The 8,563-nt window shown below is 39.5% G+C and overlaps 1 protein-coding gene across 1 annotated transcript in view; it reads right to left on the bottom strand.

The window, feature by feature from the left end:
• Positions 1–2,233, bottom strand: part of LOC110512786 (protein kinase C alpha type-like) — a 39,725-nt gene extending 37,492 nt beyond the window's left edge. The window contains exon 1 of the mRNA XM_036940852.1: positions 1,838–2,233. The gene's annotated coding sequence lies outside the window, so the exon portion shown is untranslated. The remainder of the gene's footprint in view (positions 1–1,837) is intronic.
• Between the last annotated feature and the right edge of the window lie 6,330 nt (positions 2,234–8,563).

Here is an 8,563-nt window from a genome sequence, read left to right as displayed (position 1 = left end):
AGAGAGAGAGAGAGAGAGAGAGAGAATAAAAGGACCCAGACATGGGACAGAGGGATGAGCAGAGGGAGAGGGAAAGAGTGAGAGAGAGAGAGAATAAAAGGACCCAGACAGGGGAAAGAGGGATGAGCAGAGGGAGAGAGAGAGAGAGAGAGAGAGAGAGAGAGAGAGAGAGAGAGAGAGAGAGAGAGAGAGAATAAAAGGACCCAGACATGGGACAGAGGGATGAGCAGAGGGAGAGAGAGAGAGAGAGAGCGAGAGAGAATAAAAGGACCCAGACAGGGGACAGAGGGATGAGCAGAGGGAGAGGGAAAGAGAGAGAGAGAGAGAGAGAATTAAAGGACCCAGACAGGGGACAGAGGGATGAGCAGAGGGAGAGAGAGAGAGAGAGAGAGAGAGAGAGAGAGAGAGAGAATAAAAGGACCCAGACATGGGACAGAGGGATGAGCAGAGGGAGAGAGAGAGAGAGAGAGAGAGAGAGAGAGAGAGAGAATAAAAGGACCCAGACAGGGGACATAGGGATGAGCAGAGGGAGAGGGAAAGAGAGAGAGAGAGAATAAAAGGACCCAGACAGGGGACAGAGGGATGAGCAGAGGGAGAGAGAGAGAGAGAGAGAGAGAGAGAGAGAGAGAGAGAGAGAGAGAGAGAGAGAGAGAATTAAAGGACCCAGACAGGGGACAGAGGGATGAGCAGAGGGAGAGGGAAAGAGAGAGAGAGATAGAGAATAAAAGGACACAGACAGGGGAAAGAGGGATGAGCAGAGAGAGAGAGAGAGAGAGAGAGAGAGAGAGAGAATTAAAGGACCCAGACAGGGGACAGAGGGATGAGCAGAGGGAGAGGGAGGGAGAGAGAGAGAGAGAGAGAGAGAGAGAGAGAGAGAGAGAGAGAGAGAGAGAGAGAGAGAGAGAGAGAGAGAGGGAATAAAAGGACCCAGACAGGGGACAGAGGGATGAGCAGAGGGAGAGGGAGGGAGAGAGAGAGAGAGAGAGAGAGAGAGAGAGAGAGAGAGAGAGAGAGAGAGAGAAAGAATAAAAGGACCCAGACAGGGGACAGAGGGATGAGCAGAGGGAGAGGGAGGGAGAGGGAATGTATAAAAAGGAGAGAGGTTAATTCACACATTGAGACAGAGCTCTCCTCAGAGACCCAGAGACACAGAACGATTAGTGAAATTCACACTGTGTCCCACATATGTCCCACTTCATACTCGCTCTCTTTCTCTCTCTCACCCCATCTATCCTCATCGCCACGCCATGCCAACTGCAACCTCCCACATCCCCCTGACAACCAAACACCCTGGGTTGCCCTGACAACCAAACACCCTTATCACATGTCAACTGCACCTCCTGTTGCACCCCCCCCCCCCCCCACACTACTCCAATATTAGAACTGGTACCCTCTCTGTCCTTGTCTCCTTCCTCTTTGTCCTGATATGATATTGTGTTAATTTCTCCGTAAAAGTTTGGACTGTATTCTCATGCACAGTCTATATGAGTCAAAAGTGAGGAAATGTGAAATATTTAACTGAGAGAAGAGGAGTAGCAGACAGCTAAATGATAAATGAAACCACAACAGAGATTGAATGAATAAGTAAATAAGCCGAGAGCGTACAGCATAGCAAACAGGACCTGTTGAAATGATTATGGCACACCGGAAGATGGAGGAAATCGATCCAATGGGTGAATACCAGAGACAGGGAGGGCTGAAAGAACACAGAAACAGAACAAACAAATACAATAAAAAAAGGAGATCCTCAACAAATAAGGAACAGAGTGGAAAGCTGCTTGGAGATAGAAGTGGGAGGAGAGAGAGGGAGAAACAAAGAGAAAGAGAGAGACATTACCTGTATTTGTGGTTGTTTGGGCTGACAGACTTGATCAAAGAGCAGGCTTCTCCTCTTCCTCTCCCCCTCTCTTTATCTCTCCTCCTTTGACAGGCAGCCTGCTATCGCTCTGAACCTGTCGCTGGTCACGTCAAAAAAGAAAAAGTGAAGGAAAGAGAGAGAGAAAGGCAAGTGGTGGCAGGGAGGAAGAGCTGGGAAAAAGAGCTGCCTACAAAAAAAGAGCAAGTAACAAGGGATGAGATTGAAGCTTTCCAAGAACGAGAGAAGACAGAGGAGGAGTGGACTGCTATGTATCTGTTAAGTTAACCCACACAGGGTGAAGAGGGAGAAGAGATGGAGAGATGGAATTCTCTTTTCAAGATTGATTCTGTTTTACCAAGAAGAAGATGGGATAGGAGAGAGAGGAGAGAAAGAGAGGAGGGAGGGAGGGAGGGTGGGGGGGGGAATAGGCAGCAATTCATTTTGAAATCTGGGTTACATCTCTCTGGAGAGAGACAAAGCGAGAGAGCAAGTGATGGAGGGAGAAGAAGGGGGGCCATTTTGCCACCATCACTATGGACTAACACCGACCAACAGTCTAACACTTCTCACAGTGACAGACTGATAGAGAGGAAGGAGTAAGACAAACGGATGCTCTTGATAGATCAGAGTCTCTAAACAACACCAGTCTATCAAGGGTTAATCATCAATATCATGGTACACAATCTGTTGCCTTACAACTAGCTGACAGGAGTGTTGGCAGTAATGGTTGGACCATATTCAGAACAGCCTGTGGAAGGATCAAGGCCCATTTGATGTGAATAACTTGGTAATTATTCCAGTGGAATAGAGATAGGGAACAAAACTGTTTTTCTAGTGGAATGGAGATAGGGAACAAAACTGTTTTTCCAGTGGAATAGAGATAGGAAACAGTACTGTTATTCCAGTGGAATGGAGATGGGGAACAGTACTGTTATTCAGTGGAATGGAGATAAGGAATAGTACTGTTATTCCAGTGGAATGGAGATGGGGAATAGTACTGTTATTCCAGTGGAATGGCGATAGGGAACAGTACTGTTATTCCAGTGGAATGGAGATGGGGAATAGTACTGTTATTCCAGTGGAATGGAGATAGGGAATAGTACTGTTATTCCAGTGGAATGGAGATAGGGAATAGTACTGTTATTCCAGTGGAATGGAGATGGGGAATAGTACTGTTATTCCAGTGGAATGGAGATAGGGATTAGTACTGTTATTCCAGTGGAATGGAGATGGGGAATAGTACTGTTATTCAGTGGAATGGAGATGGGGAATAGTACTGTTATTCAGTGGAATGGAGATAGGAATTAGTTATCTTATTCAGTGGAATGGAGATAGGGAACAGTACTGTTATTCCAGTGGAATGGAGATGGGGAATAGTACTGTTATTCAGTGGAATGGAGATGGGGAATAGTACTGTTATTCCAGTGGAATGTAGATAGGGATTAGTACTCTTATTCAGTGGAATGGAGATATGGAATAGTACTGTTATTCCAGTGGAATGGAGATGGGGAATAGTACTGTTATTCCAGTGGAATGTAGATAGGGATTAGTACTGTTATTCCAGTGGAATGGAGATAGGGAATAGTACTGTTATTCCAGTGGAATGGAGATGGGGAATAGTACTGTTTTTCCAGTGGAATGGAGATATGGAATAGTACTGTTATTCAGTGGAATGGAGATAGGGATTAGTACTGTTATTCAGTGGAATGGAGATAGGGAATAGTACTGTTATTCCAGTGGAATGGAGATAGGGATTAGTACTGTTATTCAGTGGAATGGAGATAGGGAATAGTACTGTTATTCAGTGGAATAGAGATAGGGAACAGTACTCTTATTCAGTGGAATGGAGATAGGGATTAGTACTGTTATTCCAGTGGAATGGAGATGGGGAATAGTACTGTTATTCAGTGGAATGGAGATAGGGATTAGTACTCTTATTCAGTGGAATGGAGATAGGGATTAGTACTGTTATTCCAGTGGAATGGAGATGGGGAATAGTACTGTTATTCAGTGGAATGGAGATGGGGAATAGTACTGTTATTCAGTGGAATGGAGATAGGAATTAGTTATCTTATTCAGTGGAATGGAGATAGGGAACAGTACTGTTATTCCAGTGGAATGGAGATGGGGAATAGTACTTTTATTCAGTGGAGTGGAGATAAGGAATAGTACTGTTATTCCAGTGGAATGGAGATGGGGAATAGTACTGTTATTCAGTGGAATGGAGATGGGGAATAGTACTGTTATTCAGTGGAATGGAGATGGGGAATAGTACTGTTATTCAGTGGAATGGAGATGGGGAATAGTACTGTTATTCCAGTGGAATGGAGATAGGGATTAGTACTCTTATTCAGTGGAATGGAGATAGGGATTAGTACTGTTATTCCAGTGGAATGGAGATGGGGAATAGTACTGTTATTCAGTGGAATGGAGATGGGGAATAGTACTGTTATTCAGTGGAATGGAGATAGGAATTAGTTATCTTATTCAGTGGAATGGAGATAGGGAACAGTACTGTTATTCCAGTGGAATGGAGATGGGGAATAGTACTTTTATTCAGTGGAGTGGAGATAAGGAATAGTACTGTTATTCAGTGGAATGGAGATATGGAATAGTACTGTTATTCCAGTGGAATGGAGATGGGGAATAGTACTGTTATTCAGTGGAGTGGAGATAAGGAATAGTACTGTTATTCAGTGGAATGGAGATGGGGAATAGTACTGTTATTCCAGTGGAATGTAGATAGGGATTAGTACTCTTATTCAGTGGAATGGAGATATGGAATAGTACTGTTATTCCAGTGGATTGGAGATAGGGAATAGTACTGTTATTCCAGTGGAATGGAGATGGGGAATAGTACTGTTATTCCAGTGGAATGGAGATATGGAATAGTACTGTTATTCCAGTGGAATGGAGATAGGGAATAGTACTGTTATTCAGTGGAATGGAGATAGGGAATAGTACTGTTATTCCAGTGGAATGGAGATAGGGATTAGTACTCTTATTCAGTGGAATGGAGATAGGGAATAGTACTGTTATTCAGTGGAATGGAGATAGGGAATAGTACTGTTATTCAGTGGAATGGAGATAGGGAACAGTACTGTTATTCCAGTGGAATGGAGATGGGGAATAGTACTGTTATTCCAGTGGAATGGAGATAGGGATTAGTACTCTTATTCAGTGGAATGGAGATATGGAATAGTACTGTTATTCCAGTGGAATGGAGATAGGGAATAGTACTGTTATTCCAGTGGAATGGAGATAGGGATTAGTACTCTTATTCAGTGGAATGGAGATATGGAATAGTACTGTTATTCCAGTGGAATGGAGATAGGGAATAGTACTGTTATTCCAGTGGAATGGAGATAGGGATTAGTACTCTTATTCAGTGGAATGGAGATAGGGAATAGTACTGTTATTCCAGTGGAATGGAGATAGGGAATAGTACTGTTATTCAGTGGAATGGAGATGGGGAATAGTACTGTTATTCAGTGGAATGGAGATGGGGAATAGTACTGTTATTCCAGTGGAATGGAGATGTGGAGTAGTACTGTTATTCCAGTGGAATGGAGATGTGGATTAGTACTCTTATTCAGTGGAATGGAGATATGGAATAGTACTGTTATTCCAGTGGAATGGAGATGGGGAATAGTACTGTTATTCAGTGGAATGGAGATGGGGAATAGTACTGTTATTCAGTGGAATGGAGATGTGGAGTAGTACTGTTATTCCAGTGGAATGGAGATAGGGAATAGTACTGTTATTCAGTGGAATGGAGATGTGGAATAGTACTGTTATTCCAGTGGAATGGAGATGGGGAATAGTACTGTTATTCCAGTGGAATGGAGATAGGGAATAGTACTGTTATTCCAGTGGAATGGAGATAGGGAATAGTACTGTTATTCAGTGGAATGGAGATGTGGAATAGTACTGTTATTCCAGTGGAATTCAGATAGGGAACATGGGTCTATGTACAACCAGTGGTGGTTATCATTAGTCATCTCTGGTGGCAAGTGGTAGAGGGAGAGAACCATCGCCTCAATACTGTAGTCCCTCTGTACCTCAATCCAGGTCACACTGAGGCTCATGGGTAATGCAGTTTCTCAGAGAGGGGCGTCTGGTGTTATTGGGACCCTCCTCACATGGTTAGAAAGGGTTTTAATGGAATACAAGCAGACACACACACACAGAAGGTTTACGACCTCATATGAGACAGTAGTAAAAATACATCATGTTAACACTGACATCGAACAGAGAGAGGGAGAAGGATGGACAGCATGATAGAGAAAAAAGAGAGAGAGTGGTCGAGATAGAGATATACTGTACAGGCAGGGGATGAGGTGATGAGAGAGAAAGAAAAGGGCTGATGGAGAGGGACGGAGCGATGGAGAGAGGGATCACAGGGTTGAAGGTCTAATGAACGAAAATGTAGGTTGTTAGTCTCCTGATGAAGACACCGCCACACCGCCATTAATTAACTATTATAATTAGCAAGATTGTTAGAGAGCAAAATGGTGTCAGCGAGCAAGATAAGAGTGTGGTTTGTGTGTGTGTGTGTGTGTGCGTGCGTGTGCGTGTGCGCGTGTGTGTGTACGTGTATGTGTGTGTGTGTTATCTCCACATGATACATGTAATTTGAACATTAGCCTTCCAGCTAGCAGCAGACAGGGAGTGATCTGGCCTTCCTTTCAGTCACATTGTTACATTCTCACAGTCTGTTTGAATTGAAATTGCTTCCTGTCACTCTGTCCCATCACACACTGACTCAGTCACTGGGCTACAGGAAGATAATGATTTGTCATTGTATGACTTCACCACTAACAATCAGGTGATCACAGCTCTCCTTCAGAGCCAGATTGACAGATCCCCTGAATAAGGTCTTATGCTTGCGTCATTGTCTCCTGTTATTTATAAAAACAAATAAAAGATGATGAAACCAAAGCTAAAACCAGAATAAATAAAAAACGTTACTTCCCTGTTCGTTCTGGCTTCTCTGTTTTATTCCCACATAACATTTACTACAACATTTACTATGACATTACTAACATTCACTATAACATTCATAATAACATTCACTATAATATTTACTACAACATTTACTACAACATTTACTATGACAGTTACTATGACATTTACTATGACATTACTAACATTTACTATAACATTCATAATAACATTCACTATATTATTTACTATAACATTTACTATGACAGTTACTATTACAGTTACTATGATATTTACTATGTCATTACTAACATTTACTATAACATTCATAATAACATTCACTATAATATTTACTATAATATTTACAGCAACATTTACTACAACATTTACTATGACAGTTACTATGACATTTACTATGACATTTCTAACATTTACTATAACATTCATAATAACATTCACTGTAATATTTACTGTAATATTTACTACAACATTTACTACATTATATACTATGACATTACTAACATTTACTATAACATTCATAATAACATTCACTATATTATTTACTATAATATTTACTACAACATTTACTACTACATTTACTACAACATTTACTATGACAGTTACTAAGCCATTTACTATGACATTACTAACATTTACTATAACATTCACAATAACATTCACTATAATATTTACTACAACATTTACTACAACATTTACTATGACAGTTACTAAGCCATTTACTATGACATTACTAACATTTACTATAACAGTCATAATAACATTCACTATATTATTTACTACAACATTTACTACAGCATTTACTACAACCTTTACTACAACATTTACTATGACATTACTAACATTTGCTATACCATTCATAATAGCATTCACAAATATGTGATATAACATTCACTATAACGTTCACTATGACATTTACTGACATTAACTATAAAATTAACTATAACATTTTCTATAACATTCACTATTCCATTAATTTTAACATTTACTATAACATTTACTATACCATTCATTATAATATTTACTATAACATTTACTATAACATTTACTATAACATTCACTATACCATTCATTATAATATTTACTATAACATTTACTATAACATTTACTATAACATTCACTATACTATTCACAATAACATTTACTAACATTTCCTACATCATCTACTATAACATTTTTTAAACATTCACTATAACATTTACTATACCATTCACTATACCATTCACTATAACATTCACTATAACATTCACTATACCATTCATTATAACATTCACTATACCATTCTTTATAACATTCACTATACCATTCACTATAACATTTACTAACATTTCCTATAACATCTGCAATAACATTTTTTAAACATTAACTGTAACATTTACTATAACATTTACTGTAACATTCACTATACCATTCATTATAACATTCACTATACCATTCACTATAACATTTACTAACATTTCCTATAACATCTGCAATACCATTTTTTAAACATTAACTATACCATTAATTATAACATTTACTGTAACATTCACTATACCATTCATTATAACATTCACTATACCATTCACTATAACATTTACTAACATTTCCTATAACATCTGCTATAACATTTTTTAAACATTAACTATACCATTAATTATAACATTTACTGTAACATTCACTATACCATTCATTATAACATTAACTATACCATTAACTATACCATTTACTATAACATTTACTATAACATTTACTATACCATTT

Source organism: Oncorhynchus mykiss, chromosome 2, assembly GCF_013265735.2.
Source record: "Oncorhynchus mykiss isolate Arlee chromosome 2, USDA_OmykA_1.1, whole genome shotgun sequence".
Taxonomy (NCBI): domain Eukaryota; kingdom Metazoa; phylum Chordata; class Actinopteri; order Salmoniformes; family Salmonidae; genus Oncorhynchus; species Oncorhynchus mykiss.
The sequence above is the reverse complement of the archived record's forward strand: the minus strand, read 5'-3'. Positions and strand labels throughout refer to the sequence as shown.